Source organism: Pseudophryne corroboree, chromosome 11, assembly GCF_028390025.1.
Source record: "Pseudophryne corroboree isolate aPseCor3 chromosome 11, aPseCor3.hap2, whole genome shotgun sequence".
NCBI lineage: Eukaryota > Metazoa > Chordata > Amphibia > Anura > Myobatrachidae > Pseudophryne > Pseudophryne corroboree.
Genome location: NC_086454.1, coordinates 15810739 through 15836536, shown reverse-complemented (window position 1 = coordinate 15836536; position 25798 = coordinate 15810739). Strand labels below are relative to the sequence as shown.

General features: G+C 46.5%; 1 protein-coding gene across 2 annotated transcripts in view; it reads left to right on the top strand.

Annotated features, from left to right (window-relative positions):
* The window catches only part of CD44 (CD44 molecule (IN blood group)), an 88339-nt gene that overhangs the window by 5780 nt on the left and 56761 nt on the right, over window positions 1-25798 (top strand). The window lies entirely within an intron of this gene.

Genomic DNA, 25798 nt, shown 5'->3' with positions numbered 1-25798 from the left:
TAGCAGGAAGGACTGTACGCTTCTCGGCAGACGGTAGGACGCCATTGTCACAGGAGCCGCACAGACATCAAATAAAACTTTCCCTAATAAATGTTTTCTCTGCTTTTCCATTAAAATGCAGCGTGCAGCATTAACCCCTGCAGTGCTGTATACTGTCTTATGGCTAAGCAGAGGTTATTAGGGAGAAGGGCTCTCTCCTGTTTTACAGATGTGGCTCCAGTGTAGCGCAGGCTACCAGCACGTGGGCCTGCTGCTGGGGGCCAGGGGCCGGGGGCTAGGGGCTGCTTGGCTGAAACAGAGCCCCATTGTAATGCCTCATGCCTTGAGGTGTATTTCAGGAATCAATTACCCTGCCCTCACCCCCTCAGCATTTGCCTCTGTCAGTTCCTCAGGAGATGAAGCACATGGCGGGGACAGGCGCCCGGGACTGCAGAAGTAGAGAGGCTGGGAGCGGAGCCCAGAAGGAGGAGGATGTACCATAATAACATGTAGACTCATTCGCTGTATTGCACATCGGTGCTGGGACTAGTAACTGAAGGGCAGATGTATTAAGCCTGATGAAGTGATAATGTGGGAGGTGATAACGCAGCCATTCAGCTCCTGTCATTTTTCAAACCCACTCTGTAACATGACAGGAGCTGATTGGCTGGTACTTTATCACCTTCCACTTTATCACTTCACAAGGCTTAATAAATCTGCCCCTGTGTGCCCGGCTCTGCCACTGATACTACACTACTTGGTGCAATGACACAACCACCCCTCATAGTATTATAGCACAATTGCTACAACTCCTAGTGCTGGAGGGGGCCAGCTTGTCTCTGTCGCTACACATAAGGCTCATACACACTGGGCGATGTTGAGCTGAGAGCAGGTCACTTTTGGTGTGTTGAGCTGCTTTCAGCTCAAAACCGCCCAGCCATGAGCACTGATGCACGCTCCCGCTTCATCGCCGGCGGCCGCCGTTCTTCTGCTTATATTACCAGTAGATGAACGGCGGGTGGATGGCTTTGCATAGCGTCCAGCTATGGAAAGCCGCTCTGCCTTGCTGACATCACTGGACACGGGGGAAAGTTCTCAGTGTATATGCACCTTTACATTGTTGTATATTACATTTGTCTACCTCTTGTACGTCACTGCCTACACCTTGAGGCGCCTGCTATTTAAGAGATATATACTTTGTTATAAGTTTTTAACTTATTGAGCTCCCGGTTGTGTGACCGCTGCCACGGTACGGCATTGGATTCCTCAGAAAGGCGTGCCAACAAGCTAGCATTCTAGGTCTTTAAACTTATGCTGAGAGGGGAACGTGATATTCCCCCCGGGTTTGCCTTGTAAACGATTTGCCGCTTTAAAAAAACGTCTGCGAACTCGCGCCATCCCGCACCTCCGGCAAACTGGAACACGATTGCATATGCTCCCGTAGTCTTATGGTAATTTATACTGTGGTATCTGCACCATATGAAAACACATGTGTGTACTCGCTGGCCTTTCCTATGTTGGGTGTTACAATATCTAAGTCATTTCATCACAGTGCAGCTCTGTGCCACCTCCTGTATATAATGGTATTGGTTCCACAATCCAGCGAGAGTCTGTAAGCTGTGCAGTCAGGACCAGCTCTGCAAGAAGCCTTGTTCCACCACAGCCGAGCCTGGAGGCTGCGCTATAAACCGCACCAGCGACAGGCCCCAGAGCGCCGGCTGAATGCTTACTGCAAGCACCCCAGCTAACCACATATCAGCCTCAGTATTGACCTCTGCAAGCGTCATACACATCCTGGTTACTGCGGCCCGTTACTGGGGTTTACCACATGTTATGGTTGTTGTAGAGGGTGAACTAGGTTGCAGAGGGAAGGTGGAAATGGAACTGCAGCTAGGTCCATGTTTCTGAGTATTGCGGAGTAGCTGGAGAAATAGATAACGGAAGAAATGGGGGTCGTACGTAGATACTCTGTTTGTTTATTAATAAGAAAGTTCTCGTCTCGCGGTAAAATAGTTCCTCAGCTGGGTGACAATAGCGACGCATCACAGTCAAAGATGACACCTGTGCAAATGTGCTGCCTCGCAAAAGCCTCAAATAGAGGTTAACCCCTACCTACACAGCATGGCACCGCCGCCATGTTTCCACTCGCAGGAAACGCAGACGACTTCATCGGCCGGCCCCGGAAACACCTATGACGTGCCTGTTTTTACCGCGACACTCCCCCCAACGCTGCATCGCCGCCTCCAGATGCCCATCGTCATGATGTGAGAACATTTTTCCAGGATGCGATCACATCATGATAGCTCCTGCACGCGCACTGCAGCCGCTGCGCAGACGGCCGGTAAGCAGCCATTTGTGCGATCGCAGCGGCTGCGATTAGGTTTGAATAAGACCCTAAGGGGTCTATTCATGGAGCAGTGAAAAGTGTGGAGAAGTGAGCCAGTGGAGAAGTTGCCCATGGCAGCCAATCAGCATTGAAGTAACATTTATAATTTGCATACTGTACAATTGTACGGAGCAGCTGATTGGTTGCCATGGACAACTTCTCCACAGGCTCACTTCTCCACACTTTTCACTGCTTCATGAATAAACCCCTAAATAAGGATCAAAATATCCAAATACAACATGAATAATAGAGGGAATGTTTGCAGTGCGCACTATACGTCTTTTGGGAAATGTTTTCCTGCCCGCACTTACGTTTGTCACTATTTCTCCTATCTCTAATACTGCGATGTTGTGTTTTCTTATGGTTTTCTTTGATGTCCCTCTTCCCTCTCCCAAAGAGCACATTGAAGTCTACACAGAAGAGCGTCAGCGGGAGGGGGGCTGCCGCTGGTCGTGCTGCTAGGAATCTCCTCCCTTGTCCCCGCCGCCGGCTGGGTCCCGGCATCTATACGATGTAGTTCACAGTAGGGATGGCCAACGAGCATCAATGATTCCAAATCATCGATGGTTTATGGCCGATGTAGAATACTTTTGCCATCGATGAAGGAGAACCAGATAGTTTCCCTTCATCGATGGAAAGCCATAGACAAAGATTTTTTTCTTTTTTAATGATGTGCCGGGACACCGAGCATAGCTTTGCCCCCAGACACCCGCGAAGCCCCGTCCCGTGTTCTGATTGGCCCATGGGTCAGTCAGTAAAAAAACAGTGATGACCATCGCTTGTGGAAACTATTGATGGTCCTCCACTATAGTTGGCAGCCATCGATGTTTACTTATATCGCCATCAATGGACACCAGTAAGCAAAATCCACCACTGCCAGTGATAAGATCCAGTAATTGGGTGAAAGTTTGGGGAGAATTTTCCACAAACATTTCTACTCCCTCCAGATAGGGAGACGACCGTAGGGCTACGTGCACGCAGACATTACAGTTCTGCGCTGTATATGCAATGGGATGTGGTTAAGAATCTTTATATCTGTGTTTCCTTATGTATGTGGCTGGAACAAGATAACGGCTTCCTCTTTTGTCACAGACAAATCTTCACAAACTTTTTTCAACTTGTATTTTCTAAACACAAAAAATAGCAGTAAAAGAAAATACGCATTCCAGAAACCATTGTGTGCGCAGCCGAACTTTCCCCATAGCAGTGATATGTACTAAGAGCCGTACTCTCCCCATACCAGTGATATGAACTAAGAGCCGTACTCTCCCCATACCAGTGATATGTACTAAGACTAAGAGCCGTACTCTCCCCATACCAGTGATATGTACTAAGAGTCGTACTCTCCCCATAGCAGTGATATGTACTAAGCAGTAAGTTTTGCTTAACTTTTTAATAAACTGAGCTTTGATTTGTGATTTGTATAAAACCAATCATTGTACCAGTTGCCTACTGTTTTATTATAACTAGGCCAAATAACCGCGCGCATACACATAGTGCTTGGTGGAAATGCATCAGAGAAAACGCTGAGTAGCCCAGATAATGCTGGAAAATCAGGTCAGCTTACAAAATGTCCGCCTGCAGTGCGCGTAAGTGACAGGAATGTCGAAATATTGACCAATCAAATGCAGCGTTTCAAGAATGTGATGAGGGATGTCTATGGGGGTCATTCCAAGTTTAGCTAGTTTTCGCTAGCTAGTTTTAGCAGCCGTGGAAACGCTATGCCGCCGCCCACTGGGGAGTGTATTTTAGCTTAGCAGAAGTGCGAACGCATGTGCAGCCGGGGTGTAGTACTGGTGACCGGCGGTCAGCTTACCGACGCCGGGATCCCGGCGGGAAGGGGCGAGTGCTGCAAGCCCCTTGCGGGCTCGGTGGCGACCTGCGCTCGCCACGGGTTCTATTCCCACTCTATGGGTGTCGTGGACACCCACGAGTGGAAATAGTCCCTGTTGGTCGGCATGCCGACCATTGGGATAGTGAGCCGTCGGGCTCGTGGAGGAGGTCATGTGACTGTCGGTCAGCTGACCGGCGGTCACATGAATACCACCCGTGCAGCCGAGGTCTGCAAAAACAGTTTGTGCAGTTTTAGAGTAGCTCTGAACCTACTCAGCGCTTGCGATCACTCCAGCCTATTCGTGTCCGGATTTGACGTCATACCCCCCCCCCCCCCAGCCATGTCCGCGTTTTTTCAGACACGCCTGCGTTTTTGCAAACACTCCCTGAAAACGGTCAGTTGACATCCAGAAACACCCCCTTCCTGTCAATCTTCTTGCGGCCGTCAGTGCGATTGAAAACTTCACTAGAACCTGAGCACAAGCACAAAGAGCTTTGTACCCGTACGACGAACGTGCGCATTGCGGTCCATACGCGTGCGCAGAAATGACGATTTTTCACCTGATCGCTGCGAAAATCGTCAGCGAGCGATCAACTCGGAATGACCCCCTGTGTGCTAAACCTTGGTGAGAGATAAAGTGGATGGAGATAAAGTACCAGCCAATCAGCTCCTAACTGTCATGTTACAGGCTGTTTTTTTTAAAAAGACAGTTATGAGCTGATTCGCTGGTACTTTATCTCCATGCACTTTATCTCTCTCCAAGGCTTAGTACATAGGGGGTCATTCTGAGTTGATCGTAGCCTTGCTAAATTTAGCACAGCTACGATCATCTTCCATGACATGCGGGGGGATGCCCAGCACAGAGTTGATCGTCGCTGCCCCTGGTCGCAGCGACTGCATGTGACGTCATGCAGCCGCTGCGGCCCACCCCCCGCACTGTCCGGCCACGCCTGCATTGGCCGGACCGTGCCCCCATAACGGCGGCCAAACGCCGCCGTGCCGCCCCCTCCCGTCCAGCAACCTCCTCTGCCTGTCAACACTGCGGTGCCGGCATGTGCGCAGTTCCGACCCGATTGCTGTGCTGCAATAAACTGCAGCAAGCGATCGGATTGAATGACCCCCATAGACCCCTAAATCCCTCATACACTTATTAATGTGAAGCACACATGACAGATCTCTCTCTCTCTCTCTCTGGAATGAGCAGCGGGGCACGCTGCGCAGTTCTCAGTGAGTAGAGATTGGGAAACGGGCTGGGTTTTCAGCCGCCATATGCTGGCAAAGTGAAGTACCGTACCCCTGTTCTGTCCCTGCCCTTGGGGCTGGTCACACATACTGTATGTGAGGAATTTTTATGCAGGAGTACAGTTAAAACTCCAATGAAAACACTGCGATGTCTTTCACATCCATTTGATACGGCCTTTATGCAGCCTTCATGCAGATCATTTCCTGAGCCGTAGCCGTGCTCTGCGTGCGTGCCCCTCGCTCACAATCTACCTGTCACCCATTGTAGGATACCCCTGGATATTTCATGTGTGCGATGTGTAGCTGGCGCTCACACGTAGCTCCCAGTCCCAGCATTAATACATGGATATAGAACTGAGGACAAGGAGCTTCTAAACGGTCGCTCTTGGCCTTTCGGCTACCGTCTGGTAGAAACGTTGGCATACAGTATGTTTAAGTTGTTTCTGAACTATCTACTTGTGAGCTGGACAGTACACTTGACCTTTTGCCAAATCAGTTTGTAAAGATAGTGGTCAGAGATCTCACATCCCTTCCTTATTATATTACATTATATTATATTATATTATATTCTATTATTAGTGTTTATAAAGCTCTGACGTCTTCTACTTACACAAATATAGAGACACAGGGGGAGATTTATCAAAGCTTGGAGAGAAATAAAGGGGAGAGAGATAAACTACCTACCAATCATCTCCTTTTTCAAACACAGCCTGAAACATGGCAGCAAGGAGCTGATTAGTTGGTACTTTATCTCTCTCCACTTTATATCCAAGCTTTGCTAAATCTCCCCCACAATAACAATAGGAGCTTACGATCTACAGGAACAGGTAAATAAACAGTAAGTGTGGAGCTTATAAGGCGACATTAGAACTTTGCAATCAGCCAAGTCATCTGTTACTTATTTACTTTATTAATACCGTATTTAAGCTCTTTGTAAAACAAAGCTGATCGTGATTACGGTGGTGCCAGATGGGCCTAGAAACGCTAGAGCTCTGCAGCTATAAAAGCTCAGATGGCTCCAGTCTGACACTCTGAAGTGAATGGGTAATCCCCTGTGGGTGTGATGGCGCTCAGAAAACATCTGCAGATCTCATTGGCTACCGTGGGAGAGGGGAAGAGCATTTCCCATTCATGTTTATACGGTGGGAGAGGGGAAGAGCATTTCCCATTAATGTTTATATCGTGGGATAGGGGAAGAGCATTTCCCATTCATGTTTATACGGTGGGAGAGGGGAAGAACATTTCCCATTCATGTTTATACGGTGGGATAGGGGAAGAGCATTTCCCATTCATGTTTATATCGTGGGATAGGGGAAGAGCATTTCCATTTCATGTTCATATCGTGGGATAGGGGAAAAGCATTTCTCATTCATGTTTATACTGTGGAATAGGGGAAGAGCAATTCCCATTCATCTTTATACCATGGTATCGGGGAAGAGCATTTCCCATTAATCTTTATGCCATGGGATAGGGGAAGAACATTTCCCATTCATCTTTATACCGTGGTATAGGGGAAGAGCATTTCAAATTAATTCTTTATACCGTGGGATAGGGGAAGAGCATTTCCCATTCATCTTTATGCCGTGGCATAGGGGAAGAGCATTTCACATTCATCTTTATACCGTGGGATAGGGGAAGATTATTTCCCATTCATCTTTATACCATGGGATAGGGGAAGAGCATTTCCCATTCATCTTTATACCATGGGATAGGGGAAGAGCATTTCCCATTCATCTACCATGGGATAGGGGAAGAGCATTTCCCATTCATGTTTATACCGTGTGATAGGGGAACAGCATTTCCCATTCATCTTTATACCGTGGGATAGAAGAGCATTTCCCATTCATGTTGAGTTTCCAAATAAGAAAATGACAACATTATAGCAGTAGGATGCCCAGGCTGCATTACAATATGGCCACCGCCTAGCCTCAGCTGAAGTGGTTGCCATGGTTAGAGGTGAGCGCAATGGCTGACTTTCCTATCCAGTCCAAGACGGATTCTTGCCCCTTTAACATTCCAGACACATTTCCCATCCTAGGGGGTATTTCAGCCTCTCATAGGCCCTCATTCCGAGTTGTTCGCTCGCTAGCTGCTTTTAGCAGCAGTGCAAACGCTAAGCCGCCGCCCTCTGGGAGTGTATCTTAGCTTAGCAGAAGTGCGAACGAAAGGATCGCAGCGCTGCTACAAAAAAAGATTGTGCAGTTTCTGAGTAGCTCGATACTTACTCCTAGCTAGCGATCACTGCAGAATGTTTAGTTCCTGTTTTGACATCACAAACACGCCCTGCGTTCGGCCAGCCACGCCTACGTTTCCCCAGCCACTCCTGCGTTTTTATCCGACACGCCTGCGTTTTTTCTCACACTCCCCGAAAACGGTCAGTTTCCGCCCAGAAACACCCACTTCCTGTCAATCACTGTGGGGCGAGCAGTGCGACTGAAAAGCGTCGCTAGACCTTGTGTGAAACTACGTCGGGTTTTGTGAAAGTACGACGCGCGTGCGCATTGCGTCCCATACGCATGCGCAGATTTGCAGTTTTTTTACCTAATCGCTGCGCTGCGAACAACGGCAGCTAGCGATCAACTCGGAATGACCCCCCATACTCCCTCACTGATCGCTGATAATAAATATAATTATATAACTTGTGGTAGTAACAGTAATGAGCTGTAATAACTGCGCGTGACCTGAGGTTGTGCAATATTCAGTATGCGTCTTTATCCCACTGGCCGGTTGATCTTGGTGTCTGAAGCTCCCATATCTGCAGCATCATAGTCACAGTATGCCGTACAGCTGTATGAACACGCCCCTCTATAAATCTCTGTATGTCACGTTTATTGGCGCAGTTATTATAACATATCAATGGCTCCAGTGTAAGTGGATGATAAATATCTCAATGCACGGTGATTCTGCGCTGTTTTTATTAGAGATGAGCGGGTTCGGTTTCTCTGAATCCGAACCCGCCAGAACTTCATGTTTTTTTTCACGGGTCCGAGCGACTCGGATCTTCCCGCCTTGCTCGGTTAACCCGAGCGCGCCCGAACGTCATCATGACGCTGTCGGATTCTCGCGAGGCTCGGATTCTATCGCGAGACTCGGATTCTATATAAGGAGCCGCGCGTCGCCGCCATTTTCACACGTGCATTGAGATTGATAGGGAGAGGACGTGGCTGGCGTCCTCTCCGTTTAGAATAGATTAGAGAGACACTTGATTTACTAATTTTGGGGAGCATTAGGAGTACTCAGTACAGTGCAGAGTTTTGCTGATAGTGACCACCAGTTTTATTTATAATCCGTTCTCTGCCTGAAAAAAGCGATACACAGCACACAGTGACTCAGTCACATACCATATCTGTGTGCACTGCTCAGGCTCAGGCCAGTGTGCTGCATCATCTATTATCTATATATAATATTATATATATCTGTCTGACTGCTCAGCTCACACAGCTTATAATTGTGGGGGAGACTGGGGAGCACTACTGCAGTGCCAGTTATAGGTTATAGCAGGAGCCAGGAGTACATAATATATTATATAGTGAGTGACCACCAGACACACAGTGCAGTTTATTTAATATATCCGTTCTCTGCCTGAAAAAAGCGATACACACAGTGACTCAGTCAGTCACATACCATATCTGTGTGCACTGCTCAGGCTCAGGCCAGTGTGCTGCATCATCTATATATATTATATATCTGTCTGACTGCTCAGCTCACACAGCTTATAATTGTGGGGGAGACTGGGGAGCACTACTGCAGTGCCAGTTATAGGTTATAGCAGGAGCCAGGAGTACATAATATTATATTAAAATTAAACAGTGCACACTTTTGCTGCAGGAGTGCCACTGCCAGTGTGACTAGTGACCAGTGACCTGACCACCAGTATATATAATATTAGTAGTATACTATCTCTTTATCAACCAGTCTATATTAGCAGCAGACACAGTACAGTGCGGTAGTTCACGGCTGTGGCTACCTCTGTGTCGGCACTCGGCAGCCCGTCCATAATTGTATATACCACCTAACCGTGGTTTTTTTTTCTTTCTTTATACATACATACTAGTTACGAGTATACTATCTCTTTATCAACCAGTCTATATATTAGCAGCAGACACAGTACAGTGCGGTAGTTCACGGCTGTGGCTACCTCTGTGTCGGCACTCGGCAGCCCGTCCATAATTGTATATACCACCTAACCGTGGTTTTTTTTTCTTTATACATACATACTAGTTACGAGTATACTATCTCTTTATCAACCAGTCTATATTAGCAGCAGACACAGTACAGTGCGGTAGTTCACGGCTGTGGCTACCTCTGTGTCGGCACTCGGCAGCCCGTCCATAATTGTATATACCACCTAACCGTGGTTTTTTTTTCTTTCTTTATACATACATACTAGTTACGAGTATACTATCTCTTTATCAACCAGTCTATATATTAGCAGCAGACACAGTACAGTGCGGTAGTTCACGGCTGTGGCTACCTCTGTGTCGGCACTCGGCAGCCCGTCCATAATTGTATATACCACCTAACCGTGGTTTTTTTTTCTTTCTTTATACATACATACTAGTTACGAGTATACTATCTCTTTATCAACCAGTCTATATATTAGCAGCAGACACAGTACAGTGCGGTAGTTCACGGCTGTGGCTACCTCTGTGTCGGCACTCGGCAGCCCGTCCATAATTGTATACTAGTATCCAATCCATCCATCTCCATTGTTTACCTGAGGTGCCTTTTAGTTGTGCCTATTAAAATATGGAGAACAAAAATGTTGAGGTTCCAAAATTAGGGAAAGATCAAGATCCACTTCCACCTCGTGCTGAAGCTGCTGCCACTAGTCATGGCCGAGACGATGAAATGCCAGCAACGTCGTCTGCCAAGGCCGATGCCCAATGTCATAGTACAGAGCATGTCAAATCCAAAACACCAAATATCAGTAAAAAAAGGACTCCAAAACCTAAAATAAAATTGTCGGAGGAGAAGCGTAAACTTGCCAATATGCCATTTACCACACGGAGTGGCAAGGAACGGCTGAGGCCCTGGCCTATGTTCATGGCTAGTGGTTCAGCTTCACATGAGGATGGAAGCACTCAGCCTCTCGCTAGAAAAATGAAAAGACTCAAGCTGGCAAAAGCAGCACAGCAAAGAACTGTGCATTCTTCGAAATCCCAAATCCACAAGGAGAGTCCAATTGTGTCGGTTGCGATGCCTGACCTTCCCAACACTGGACGTGAAGAGCATGCGCCTTCCACCATTTGCACGCCCCCTGCAAGTGCTGGAAGGAGCACCCGCAGTCCAGTTCCTGATAGTCAGATTGAAGATGTCAGTGTTGAAGTACACCAGGATGAGGAGGATATGGGTGTTGCTGGCGCTGGGGAGGAAATTGACCAGGAGGATTCTGATGGTGAGGTGGTTTGTTTAAGTCAGGCACCCGGGGAGACACCTGTTGTCCGTGGGAGGAATATGGCCGTTGACATGCCAGGTGAAAATACCAAAAAAATCAGCTCTTCGGTGTGGAGGTATTTCAACAGAAATGCGGACAACAGGTGTCAAGCCGTGTGTTCCCTTTGTCAAGCTGTAATAAGTAGGGGTAAGGACGTTAACCACCTCGGAACATCCTCCCTTATACGTCACCTGCAGCGCATTCATAATAAGTCAGTGACAAGTTCAAAAACTTTGGGTGACAGCGGAAGCAGTCCACTGACCAGTAAATCCCTTCCTCTTGTAACCAAGCTCACGCAAACCACCCCACCAACTCCCTCAGTGTCAATTTCCTCCTTCCCCAGGAATGCCAATAGTCCTGCAGGCCATGTCACTGGCAATTCTGACGAGTCCTCTCCTGCCTGGGATTCCTCCGATGCATCCTTGCGTGTAACGCCTACTGCTGCTGGCGCTGCTGTTGTTGCCGCTGGGAGTCGATGGTCATCCCAGAGGGGAAGTCGTAAGCCCACTTGTACTACTTCCAGTAAGCAATTGACTGTTCAACAGTCCTTTGCGAGGAAGATGAAATATCACAGCAGTCATCCTACTGCAAAGCGGATAACTGAGGCCTTGGCATCCTGGGTGGTGAGAAACGTGGTTCCGGTATCCATCATTACTGCAGAGCCAACTAGAGACTTGTTGGAGGTACTGTGTCCCCGGTACCAAATACCATCTAGGTTCCATTTCTCTAGGCAGGCGATACCGAAAATGTACACAGACCTCAGAAAAAGAGTCACCAGTGTCCTAAAAAATGCAGTTGTACCCAATGTCCACTTAACCACGCACATGTGGACAAGTGGAGCAGGGCAGGGTCAGGACTATATGACTGTGACAGCCCACTGGGTAGATGTATGGACTCCCGCCGCAAGAACAGCAGCGGCGGCACCAGTAGCAGCATCTCGCAAACGCCAACTCTTTCCTAGGCAGGCTACGCTTTGTATCACCGCTTTCCAGAATACGCACACAGCTGAAAACCTCTTACGGCAACTGAGGAAGATCATCGCGGAATGGCTTACCCCAATTGGACTCTCCTGTGGATTTGTGGCATCGGACAACGCCAGCAATATTGTGTGTGCATTAAATATGGGCAAATTCCAGCACGTCCCATGTTTTGCACATACCTTGAATTTGGTGGTGCAGAATTTTTTAAAAAACGACAGGGGCGTGCAAGAGATGCTGTCGGTGGCCAGAAAAATTGCGGGACACTTTCGGCGTACAGGCACCACGTACAGAAGACTGGAGCACCACCAAAAACTACTGAACCTGCCCTGCCATCATCTGAAGCAAGAAGTGGTAACGAGGTGGAATTCAACCCTCTATATGCTTCAGAGGTTGGAGGAGCAGCAAAAGGCCATTCAAGCCTATACAATTGAGCACGATATAGTAGGTGGAATGCACCTGTCTCAAGTGCAGTGGAGAATGATTTCAACGTTGTGCAAGGTTCTGATGCCCTTTGAACTTGCCACACGTGAAGTCAGTTCAGACACTGCCAGCCTGAGTCAGGTCATTCCCCTCATCAGGCTTTTGCAGAAGAAGCTGGAGGCATTGAAGAAGGAGCTAAAAGGGAGCGATTCCGCTAGGCATGTGGGACTTGTGGATACAGCCCTTAATTCGCTTAACAAGGATTCACGGGTGGTCAATCTGTTGAAATCAGAGCACTACATTTTGGCCACCGTGCTCGATCCTAGATTTAAAGCCTACCTTGGATCTCTCTTTCCGGCAGACACAGGTCTGCTGGGGTTGAAAGACCTGCTGGTGACAAAATTGTCAAGTCAAGCGGAACGCGACCTGTCAACATCTCCTCCTTCACATTCTCCCGCAACTGGGGGTGCGAGGAAAAGGCTCAGAATTCCGAGCCCACCCGCTGGCGGTGATGCAGGGCAGTCTGGAGCGACTGCTGATGCTGACATCTGGTCCGGACTGAAGGACCTGACAACGATTACGGACATGTCGTCTACTGTCACTGCATATGATTCTCTCAACATTGATAGAATGGTGGAGGATTATATGAGTGACCGCATCCAAGTAGGCACGTCACACAGTCCGTACTTATACTGGCAGGAAAAAGAGGCAATTTGGAGGCCCTTGCACAAACTGGCTTTATTCTACCTAAGTTGCCCTCCCACAAGTGTGTACTCCGAAAGAGTGTTTAGTGCCGCCGCTCACCTTGTCAGCAATCGGCGTACGAGGTTACATCCAGAAAATGTGGAGAAGATGATGTTCATTAAAATGAATTATAATCAATTCCTCCGCGGAGACATTGACCAGCAGCAATTGCCTCCACAAAGTACACAGGGAGCTGAGATGGTGGATTCCAGTGGGGACGAATTGATAATCTGTGAGGAGGGGGATGTACACGGTGATATATCGGAGGGTGAAGATGAGGTGGACATCTTGCCTCTGTAGAGCCAGTTTGTGCAAGGAGAGATTAATTGCTTCTTTTTTGGGGGGGGTCCAAACCAACCCGTCATATCAGTCACAGTCGTGTGGCAGACCCTGTCACTGAAATGATGGGTTGGTTAAAGTGTGCATGTCCTGTTTTGTTTATACAACATAAGGGTGGGTGGGAGGGCCCAAGGACAATTCCATCTTGCACCTCTTTTTTCTTTTCTTTTTCTTTGCATCATGTGCTGATTGGGGAGGGTTTTTTGGAAGGGACATCCTGCGTGACACTGCAGTGCCACTCCTAGATGGGCCCGGTGTTTGTGTCGGCCACTAGGGTCGCTAATCTTACTCACACAGTCAGCTACCTCATTGCGCCTCTTTTTTTCTTTGCGTCATGTGCTGTTTGGGGAGGGTTTTTTGGAAGGGACATCCTGCGTGACACTGCAGTGCCACTCCTAGATGGGCCCGGTGTTTGTGTCGGCCACTAGGGTCGCTAATCTTACTCACACAGCTACCTCATTGCGCCTCTTTTTTTCTTTGCGTCATGTGCTGTTTGGGGAGGGTTTTTTGGAAGGGACATCCTGCGTGACACTGCAGTGCCACTCCTAGATGGGCCCGGTGTTTGTGTCGGCCACTAGGGTCGCTTATCTTACTCACACAGCGACCTCGGTGCAAATTTTAGGACTAAAAATAATATTGTGAGGTGTGAGGTATTCAGAATAGACTGAAAATGAGTGGAAATTATGGTTTTTGAGGTTAATAATACTTTGGGATCAAAATGACCCCCAAATTCTATGATTTAAGCTGTTTTTTAGTGTTTTTTGAAAAAAACACCCGAATCCAAAACACACCCGAATCCGACAAAAAAAATTCGGTGAGGTTTTGCCAAAACGCGTTCGAACCCAAAACACGGCCGCGGAACCGAACCCAAAACCAAAACACAAAACCCGAAAAATTTCAGGCGCTCATCTCTAGTTTTTATACAGCTTGACTTTGTGCTGTAATGACTGTCTAACCCCACCAGAATTTTACAATATGACCTCCCGCCAGTATAGAATGTGGATGTACAACTGAAATAATACCCTTTAATCACATTGAAATGAATGAACAGCTGCATTCTACATAAAGGGGCATATTTATCAAAGGAATTTTGCAGGAAATCCCCCCAAAACGGCTGCAAAATCTGAGTATCTCCAGGATGTATGAATGGGGCGCAGCTGATTTCAGCGAGATAGGGACAAAAACAGCCTCCATAGATTGCTAAAGAGGCGGCTAACTTGCCAAATTGACCAATCTCCAGATCAGGAGTCTCTGAGAGAATTTTGGGGAAGGTAAGTACTGTAAGGAAACCTCTGCAAAGATATGTGGCATAGGGGGTCATTCCGAGTTGTTCGCTCGCTAGCAGTTTTTAGCAGCCGCGCAAACGCTATGCCGCCTCCCACTGGGAGTGTATTTTGGCTTAGCAGTAGTGCGAACGAAAGGATCGCACAGCGGCTACAAAAAAAAATTGTGCAGTTTTAGAGTAGCTCCAGACCTACTCAGCGATTGCGATGACTTCAGACCATTCAGTTCCGGATTTGACGTCACAAACACGCCCTGCGTTCGCCCAGCCACGCCTGCGTTTTCCCTGACACGCCTGCGTTTTTCCGAACACTCCCTGAAAACGGTCAGTTGACACCCAGAAACGCCCTCTTCCTGTCAATCACTCTGCGGCGGACATTGCGAATGAAAAGCCTTACTAAATCTTGTGTAAAACTACATCGGCTGTTGTGAAAGTACGTCGCGCGTGCGCATTGCGCCACATACGCATGCGCAGAAGTGCCGCTTTTTCACTTAATAGCTGCGCTGTGAACATTTTTATCTAGCGATCAACTCGGAATGACCCCCTAAGTGCGTTTAGAAACGTATAGTGCACTGCACAGTGCGGCCAGTAATCATGTCCAGTCACCATCTTCCCGCAGAGTAATGGAGAAAGTAAATGTTAGCCTGCCGTGCAGTGCTTATTAATTTTGGCCCAGCATCTGCTTTCCGTGATAACAAGTACAAATACGTTTGTCTGAATAATCAGCCAAATTCCACCTTTTTTTTAGCACAGGATCAAAATTTAGGTGAAATTTCCCCTTTAAAGTCCTTTTCGTCCCTAGTGAAGAATGATTTGCCAGTCTTGGCAGCAGCACAAGGGAGCCTGAGTAAATGGCGAAACACAGGACCAGCTACAGTATGTCATCACTGTCCTGTAAGATGGAGCAGAACATTATGGAAAATTTACATTTTACACAAGTTTTTTTTTTTTATTGTGGCCGTTAAACTGCACAAAATTGTCTTTCATTTTTTTATTTAAGTAAATATATATGTATACAGTATGAAATGTAAAAAAACCTCAATCCATTGTAAAAAATATATAAACAATGTATATGTAAATATATATATTTTTTATCTTGTAATAAATGAAATAGCCCAATATTGCATAATGCTCCCTGTAGCGCACAGAGGAATATTCGCCCTGCGTACCTCCAATATGGATAGATGCAGTGACAACTAGTACTGCGTGTACCCCTTTCAGACATGAATGATGTCACTGTGATTTAATATGGGTGTACATGAAGCATGCACAGAAAAATAGCGGTTATTGCACATATGTTGAGCGATAGGTACCTTGGGATGCTCTCTGCTTCAATGTCACTGCATACTTCACTGCAGCTGCTCCATACTTGGTGCAGGAGTAACACCACCTACCCGGCGTATAAACGTTACATGCTGGTCTGCTTGGGCTGTGGCATAATGTGAACTGGGCACTATGTGGCATAGTGTGAACTGGGTGCACTAAAATGTAGCATAGTGAGAACGGGGCGAACTACAATGTGGCATTGTGAGAACTGGGGCACTACAGTGTGGCATCGTGAGAGGAAGGGGTACTACAATGTGGCATAATGTGAACTGGGGGAAGTACAATGTGGCATAGTGAGAACTGGGGCACTACAATGTGGCATAGTGAGAACTGGGGTCACTACAATGTGGCATAGTGAGAACTGGGGCACTACAATGTGGCATAGTGGGAACTAGGGGCACTACAATCTGACATAGTGAGAACTGGGGGTACTACAATGTGGCATAGTGAGAACTGGGGGCACTACAATGTGGCATAGTGAGAACTGAGGGCACTACAATGTGGCATAGTGAGAACTGAGGGCACTACAATGTGGCTTAGTGAGAACTGGGGCACTACAATGTGGCATAGTGTGAACTAGGGGCACTACAATGTGACATAGTCAGAACTGGGGTCACTACAATGTGGCATAGTGAGAACTGAGGGCACTACAATGTGGCATAGTGAGAACTGGGACACTACAATGTGGCATAGTGTGAACTAGGGGCACTACAATGTGACATAGTCAGAACTGGGGTCACTACAATGTGGCATAGTGAGAACTGGGGCAATACAATGTGGCATAGTGAGAACTGGGGTCACTACAATGTGGCATAGTGAGAACTCGGGGTCACTACAATGTGGCATAGTGAGAACTGGGGCAATACAATGTGACATAGTGAGAACTGGGGGCACTACAATGTGGCATAGTGAGAACTGGGGTCACTACAATGTGGCATAGTGAGAACTGGGGTCACTACAATGTGACATAGTGAGAACTGGGGGCACTACAATATGGCATAGTGAGAACTGGAGTCACTACAATGTGGCATAGTGAGAACTGGGACAATACAATGTGGCATAGTGAGAACTAGGGGCACTACAATGTGACATAGTGAGAACTGGGGCAATACAATGTGGCATAGTGAGAACTGGGGTCACTACAATGTGGCATAGTGAGAACTGGGGTCACTACAATGTGGCATAGTGAGAACTGGGGCAATACAATGTGACATAGTGAGAACTGGGGGCACTACAATGTGGCATAGTGAGAACTGGGGTCACTACAATGTGGCATAGTGAGAACTGGGGTCACTACAATGTGACATAGTGAGAACTGGGGGCACTACAATATGGCATAGTGAGAACTGGGGTCACTACAATATGGCATAGTGAGAACTGAGGGCACTACAATGTGACATGGTGAGAACTGAGGGCACTACAATGTGAATGCATCGCAGTTTGCTATCCACTCGCAGATGCATACGCAATTCCCGTGTCATCGAAGAATCTTTGTCGTCTGAGCAAAAGTGAGTAGGTCTGAGGCTGCTACTAATCTGTGACTGAGACGGGCTGCAAGTGGTCTGCGCTGACATCAGAGACCCTCCCCAAAACCGACTTGGCACGCCTGCATTTTTTCTGACACACCCAGAAAATAGCAGGTTTCCACCCAGAAACGCTGACTTCCTGTCAAACAGCGGATACATTGCGATTACGATCTGTACGCAATATCTGTCGCTAATACCCTTCGAATGTGCGCAATGTGAACGCTACGCATGCGCAAACGTTCAATAATCGCTCAATTTGAATTAAGTATCCTTAATTCTGCATTCTCTTAATTGTGTGCTCTCATTTACTGAGTATCGTGAATTCACCAAACGGGCGTACGTTCCACTCTCCCTCAGCTCCCGTGTCCTTGGCGTGACGCTGTTGGCACACATGACTTCTGCCACAGATCACATATTCGTGCTCTCTCCGCAGCATCTGGCATTGGTTCTGGGATCCTTATTTCAGCCGCCCACACCCAGAGTTTAAAAAGTGACATTTATCTGTGAAGACTGGAATAATAACAAGCGTGACGCACCCACCTTCTAAGTAGGTGGATTTTTCCTTCTTCCTTTGTGTTGTGTTTTGTTAATTGGGTTTTCCAGGGACACGCACATTTAATGATACAAAAACAGCATGACTTCAATCAGCGTCAGTTCTCTCTTCATTTCCAGGGGATTTGCTGGGAAGAACTATGGCCCTCATTCCGAGTCGTTCGCTCGCAAGCTGCTTTTAGCAGCATTGCACACGCTAAGCCACCGCCTACTGGGAGTGAATCTTAGCTTAGCAAAATTGCGAACGAAAGATTTGCAATATTGCGAAAAGACTTCTCTGTGCAGTTTCTGAGTAGCTCGAGACTTACTCTTCCAGTGCGATCAGTTCAGTGCTTGTCGTTCCTGGTTTGACGTCACAAACACACCCAGCGTTCGCCCAGATACTCCCCCGTTTCTCCAGACACTCCCGCGTTTTTCCCAGAAACGGTAGCGTTTTTTCACACACTCCCATAAAACGGCCTGTTTCCGCCCAGAAACACCCACTTCCTGTCAATCACACAACGATCACCAGAACGAAGAAAAAACCCTGTAATGCCGTGAGTAAAATACCTAACTGCATAGCAAATTTACTTGGCGCAGTGCGAACATTGCGCATGCGCAGTTAGCGGAAAATCGCTGCAATGCGAAGAAAATTACAGAGCGAACAACTCGGAATGACCCCCTATGACAGGCCAGCCGCTGAAACACTTACTGGGGCAAAGATAAAGTGAGAGACACTACAACAGGAATATGTGACAGAACTGTATGATACAACATGGGATGGGAGAGGGTGATACACAATAACACAGTTATATAACTTCACATAAAGATTTGCCGGAGGACTACGTTGCAGTTTCAGCGTGCGGTTCTTATGCCCACGCGCAAGCCAGTATGGCAGCCAACGTAACTGGAACATTATACATTCTTCTAAAGTTGCAGCTGGATTGCAACATGTTCCAAGAGTGAAGCAGAAATGTACATTGTTCCAGGATTAAACAAGTATTGTAGCTGCAACAGCAATGTGCATTGGGGGTCATCCCGAGTTGATCGCTCGCCAGCAACTTTTTGCTGTGCTGCGATCAGATAGTCGCCGCCCACGGGGGAGTGTATTTTCGCTTTGCAAGTGTGCGAACGCTGTTGCAGCCGACGGCACAAAAAAGTGTTTTGCAGTTCCTGAGTAGCTCTGGACTTACTCAGCCGCTGCGATCACTTCAGTCTTTTTGGTCCTGGAACTGACGTCAGACACCCGCCCTGCAAACGCTTGGACACGCCTGCATTTCCCCAACCACTCCCTGATAACGGTCAGTTGACACCCACAAACGCCTTCTTCCCGTCAATCTCCTTGCAATCGGCTGTGCGAATGGATTCTTCGTCAAATCCATCGCCCAGCATCGATCCTCTTTGTACCCGTACGACGCGCCTGCGCATTGTGGTGCATACACATGCGCAGTTTTGCAGAGAATGAACCTGATCGCAGCGCTGCAAAAAGTTGCTAGCGAGCGATCAACTCGGAATGACCCCCATTATTCCAAAATGACAACAGTATTGTATGTACACTTGTAAATAAATGGACCCGGAATTTGCTTGGTCACCTCAACCGCTTCCCTCCCCTCCTGCTCAGTTTCACTTACCCCCCATTCCCAGTCCTCTTCTGTCTCATCCCAGTGAGGGATCCAAATGTCCGTCCATTAAACTTAAATTCCTCTGTCCGCTCTTTCCAAGTGATCTGTCCTGTTGGATCTGACATTAATTATTATATGGGAAGCTTATTTCCTAAAGTTGTCTGTCTGGCAACTATATTATAATGTGACATAGCAGATGATTTATCAAATCTCTGAGAGAAGAAAAGTGAAGAGCGATAAAGTACAGGTTGGGTATCTGTTATCCAGGTTACCCGTTAACCGAAATATTCAGAAAACCGTGGCCGGCCTCATGACGTCACTGGAGTCCCCAGCCAATCACAGGCAGGTGGGGGAGTGGCTTTGCAGCCATTCCCTTACCGTCACTACTGCCAGACCCCCCCCCCCCCCCCTCCCCCACCGTGGGCCCCCGGGACCCCCCCTCTAATGCACTGGACCCACTGCGGACCCCAGGTATTCTGTTATCCAGAAAAATAATTGCATATCTGGAATGCTCCTGGTCCCGAGCATTCCTGATACTCGACCTGTACCAACCAATCAGCTCCCAACTGTCATGTTATACCCCTTTAACATATGCAGCTATATCCCGGGTTTTTGCACATGAACACACATCAAGCCGGGATTACTGCATGTGTAGAAGGAAACACCACGACCCCGGAACTGAGACCCGGGAATTTCCCAGCTGCTTGACCCGGCAAATTCCCGGCTCTTAAGTCTGAAAGCGGCATCACAGGCCGTGTCTGAAAGATGACAGGAGCTGTCTGGTTCGTAATTCCAAGACTTGATAAATCTCCCCTTAGTGAATAGGAGATTTTGCTGCTCAGAGTTTACCATGCTGTGTCTTTTTATAGGAAATTCTAAATATATCTTTATTAACCTTTAAATGGTGGGTCATTAGCTTTAATTACGTCTAACGCAGGCTCCCGGGAACGGTAATAATCCCTACAAATTGTAGTAAAAAGGACTAAAAAAACTGTTCAAGTATATCTTATAGAATAAAGTAATAATGCACCAACATGACATACTGTATAAGATTGGCTAGTTAGTATGTACTGAGATAGGAAGTAACATTTTATTTCTCTAGTAAAGATAAAACATTGAAATCACAATATGCAGTATTTACACTCACATGGGAATTCCCTGCGTAATGGATTTCTTCCTCTCCACTCTGCATTACTTCCAGCTGCTAAGCTCATTGTTCCCTATACATTGTGTTGCTACAACAGCGAATAAGAAGCAGAGCTGGTTTATGTGGCCGGTCAGACAGAAATGATGTAAAGCGTATAGAACCACAATATACTGCCCTAAACGCTCAGAGCTTCACAAATAAACACAATTATCCACAATGGAAAATAAATGACACAGAAAGGAGCTCATTTAATATAACGGTACAAAGATTTGGTGCAACCAATCACACACCAGCTTGTATCCGTCCACTAATGAAAGCTGATACCTGATTGGACAACTGCTGACATTTTACAATAACTTCCCCGTGGGTGCCGCAAGCCGCCCGATGGTGAGTAATCCGATGCTGCGTCTTAGGACGTATGTGGGGTCATTGCTGCACCGGGAGGCGTCTGCTTGTAATAGATAAAGCTATTGCTACTCAAAGCAGCCAACCAATCGTTAGATTTCTATATCTCTAGAAACCTGACAGAATCCGGTTGCCGTGGGTGACACCACATGTTGACTTTGCACCATTTCCCATAAAGGTCCCGTTGGGGAATGGCCCAGCCCTGGAGTTGGTACAGAAAAGTTGGCGCAGCGTGTTGCACATGTTATTGGGACCTAACCGCTCCTCTGTATACTGTATACTGTGGCTATCAGGACAATTTACTAACAAAAGGTAATCAATAAGGGGGGCATCCAATTAGCCTCGATAATGCAGCGGCTGCGAAAAACGGGGGCCCATGTGTTAGGGTTGGCTGCTTCAGGGTAATAAATAGTGAAATACCAAATAGTAAAAAAATAAAATAAGAATAAGAGCCTGTAACTCATAGTAATGCCGCATACTGATATCAAATGTGCAGTAACGCATAGCAACCTATAACACAGTTGCCAGCTGCAATAAAATGCCAGGGACAGCCCCAAGGGTTTAAAGATTTGTCCCTATTTAATTTACACACTTCTCTTTTCTGCGTTTACTTGTACATATATTGGTGGTCATTCCGAGTTGTTCGCTTGTTGCCGTTTTTTGCAACGCAGCGATTAGGTGGAAAATGCGCATGCGCATGGTACGCAGCGCGCATGTGCTAAGTAATTTAACACAAAACTTTGGAGATTTACACAAGCTCGAGCGACGTTTTTTCAACGCTCGAGTGATCGTAGTGTGATTGACAGGAAGTGGCTGATTCTGGGCGGCAACTTGACGTTTTCAGGGAGTGTGCTAAAAAACGCAGGCGTGCCAGGTAAAAACGCAGGAGTGGCTGGAGAAACGGGGGAGTGGCTGGCCGAACGCAGGGCGTGTTTGTGACGTCAAACCAAGAACTAAATGGACTGAGGTGATCGCAATCTAGGAGTAGGTTTGGAGCTACTCAGAAACTGCAAATAATTATTTAGTAGCAGTTCTGCTAATCTTTCGTTCGCTATTCTGCTAAGCTAAGATACACTCCCAGAGGGCGGCGGCCTAGCGTGTGCAATGCTGCTAAAAGCAGCAAACGAGCGAACAACTCGGAATGACCACCATTGCTGGCAATTATTAATTTTCCTGTAGGCGGTACATTTAATGTTTATTGTAGAATCATTAAAAAGCTATATTGTCATTTAATTATGTACACATGATGTACTAGGAATGTAATACAAAATGTTGCCAAGTATCCAATCAGATAATAGCTTTTATTAGTGGGACTTCTCTGGATTGCGGCAAGCTGGTGTATGATTGGTTGCGCCACATCTCTGCAACAAGTTATCAAATGTGCCCTTTTGACCTTATTCTGATCTGTAAATTTAAAAAACAACAACCTATTTTAAAATATTATAGTTATGGAAAGATGAGACTTTGGGGACATTAATGTGGTTCTATGCGCTTTCCATTGCTTTCGGTTTGAGGTGTCAGAGCGGCCACATAAACCAGATTCTGCTTACCGGTCCGCCGTAGCAGCACTGCGCGGGGACAAAGGGCGCAGCAACTGGAAGTAATGCAATGGGTCAAAAGTGCAAGACTATAACTTAGGGAATTTCCATGTAAATTATGACTGTAAATATAGATGTTTCACTTTTAGTCATTTCTATGTTTCATTTTTACTGGTGAATAAAACTATTATTTTCTGTTTCATTACTAACCAATCTTATATACTGTATATCATATTGGTACATATCACTTTATTATGGCTATCAAATATTATTGATCACCTTATATATATTTTTATATCATTTGGTAAGGGTGCTGAACGTAACACTCTTGGAAAACTGTCTTAAGTGTATTTCATCTATTGACCCACAATTTATGTTCATAATGGGGTACTTCAAAATTCAACACAACCCTGGTGGTTAAACCACAAAAACAGGCTATGATATAAAGAGTTAATGGTACTGTGAATTTAAATGGCAAATGAAGAATTTTAGGAAAAAAAGGAATAAATGACCTATATAATAAGTAAGATCATTTGGGAGGAAATAGGGACTTTTGGCTATACCTCCAAACGTGTGTCTGTAACTACTGCTATTGTACTTGTCTTTCTCATGCAGTCAGGCGTTTATCGCCACGCTAGTTGTGCGCAGAGGATGGCAAGAGCGGCCACATGCCCAAGTACTGGGGGGGAAGGGAGGGCTGTGGTCAACAAATTTGGTGCCTCCCTCCAGTGGCAAACGCAGGATTTGCATGGGTGGGTTTCCGGAACTGGGTGGAGCCAAGCACGGGGGTGGGGACTGAGGTGACCCAGTATATGCTGGGTCCGTAAAACTAGTGTGTCTGTGTATATATATATTTACACACATATATATACACCGTATATATACACCTATATATATATATATATATATATATATATACACACATACATAAACACATATACATATACACATAGCATATTAAACATGCATGCATATATATATCTCTATATATGTATATATACACATACATACAGTACATGTATATACGCATGTATATATATCATATGTGTGTGTGTGTTTATATGTATGTATATACATGTGTGTGTATATATGTATGCACATGGATATATATGTACTATAATTAAAATACAGTAAACTTTTATTAAGCACATACAAGTGCCACCAGGAAGACAGCAGGCTGCAGAGGACGCTAGGCAGCCATTAATAATACTCATGCAGCAAAAAAAAACAAAACATTTTTTTTTTTTTTTTGGGTGGAGGGGGGTTTCTGGGTGCTCGGAACCTCCCCCCCCCCCCCCCCCCTGGGTGCGCCACTGCCCTCCCCCCGTCACTCCTGTAGAAAGTATTAGAAAGGAACTTATTATCAGGAACACTTTAAACCAGTGCTTCCCAAACTTTTTTGAAACCCTAGAGTATCAGAATTTTTTTATGCCACCCCCAGGCCAAAAGTTTCTTATTGAGAAATTTAGAAAGAAATATTAAATTAACTAAACCGTGTTTATATGTCATCGTTAAGTTCAATCATGTGGTGAGGGACAGGATTTGCTTCTGTTTGTCCCATATGTTATGATTGCAGCCACCAGCTCTGGTTTTGCCTATTACATTGACCATAAATAATTTAGAATTGGTCCTGGACCACCAATCGAAGCAGTGTTGCAGTCTGTCTGACTGCCCCCTCCTGAAGAGGGCACAGCAGGGGGCGGAGAGGGCGGACGTGATGTCTCATGTGGGTGTGGCATGGGCGTGCCTATGTAGCTGAGGCGTGGAGCTTGCGGTCGCGTCACTCTGGCCAAGCCCTCGCTATACATAGCCCATATTACAGGCACTGAACAGTGGGGGGTGGGGCTACGATGACGCAATTTAGTAGGAATCGCGTCATCGGGTCCCCTTGGACCGCCCACTTGTGCTCTGCAAGTGGGCAGCCGAAGGGAGGGGGGGAGCGGTGCTGCAGGAGACTTGCCTACCTTCAAGGGGACCGGAAGGGGCACCCGATTTTCGGGAGCCTCCCGGCCATTCCAGGAAGTTAGGCAAGTATGAATCCAGGGCACCCCTGCAAGTGTCCCGAGACACCCCTGTGTGCCACGGCACACAGTGTCAGAACCACTGCTTTAAACAATGGTGTGATCTTGTAACCCCTAAGAGCCTGAGTAATGGGCCCTGCACTCTGGGCGAGAATACTGAAAGATATGAACGATCTCGTCCATATTTGCCTGCACTGCTATGGGGCCGGGTGACGGGGGGAGTGAAGAGACTTCACTCCCCCTGGCACTGCCCCCCCACCGCCGGATTGCCCGTTGGCCGCATACGCTGTTGGGCAGCTCAGCGGCGGATCGACAAATGTGTAGGGCCCATAAGGGTTGGGTATAAGACCCCATATCTGCATAAACATCTATTAACCTTTTAAGCTATCAGGTGACTATAAGATTGCAGAGTAAATTTTCTAAAACATCTAAAAAAAGGAAAAGTGGACCAAAGCAACCAATCAGATTGTAGCTATCATTTACCTAGCAAATTATAGAAAATAATAGCTAGATTCTTATTGGTTGCTAAGGGCGATGCCTTAATGGCTTCTATTGTGTAGAATAAGTAAATCTTAGCTGGTGCTTTTGATTTCACGTTGAAAGTCTAGAAATCAAGTTTTGGAAACTTATTTTTAAAATGTGCAGAATTTCTTAAGATGTTTTTTCCTAACATAGAGCTGTGTCATCATTAGCTATCCCACTGGACAGATATAGACATGGCTTCATTAGATACCTGATCACAAGATATCTGGCAAATCACACTAGGGTTCTATAGAACAATAGCCCGTGACACCCTATCCCTCCATGCCGCGCTACCTTACGCCCGCCCAGCTGTATAATGTGTCGCAACCAGAATGTTTAAAACTTAACAGTAAACAAATTTGGATTAGGGGCGGAAGGGATGTTCAAGGTTAGAGGGACGGGGGGAAGGGGGGGGGGATTAAGGAGTCAGGATATGCAGATTAAATTAAATAGCAAATAAAAGCATATTTACTTTGTGGTTAGATTTTCCACTCGCAGTTCCATCTCCTTATTGTAT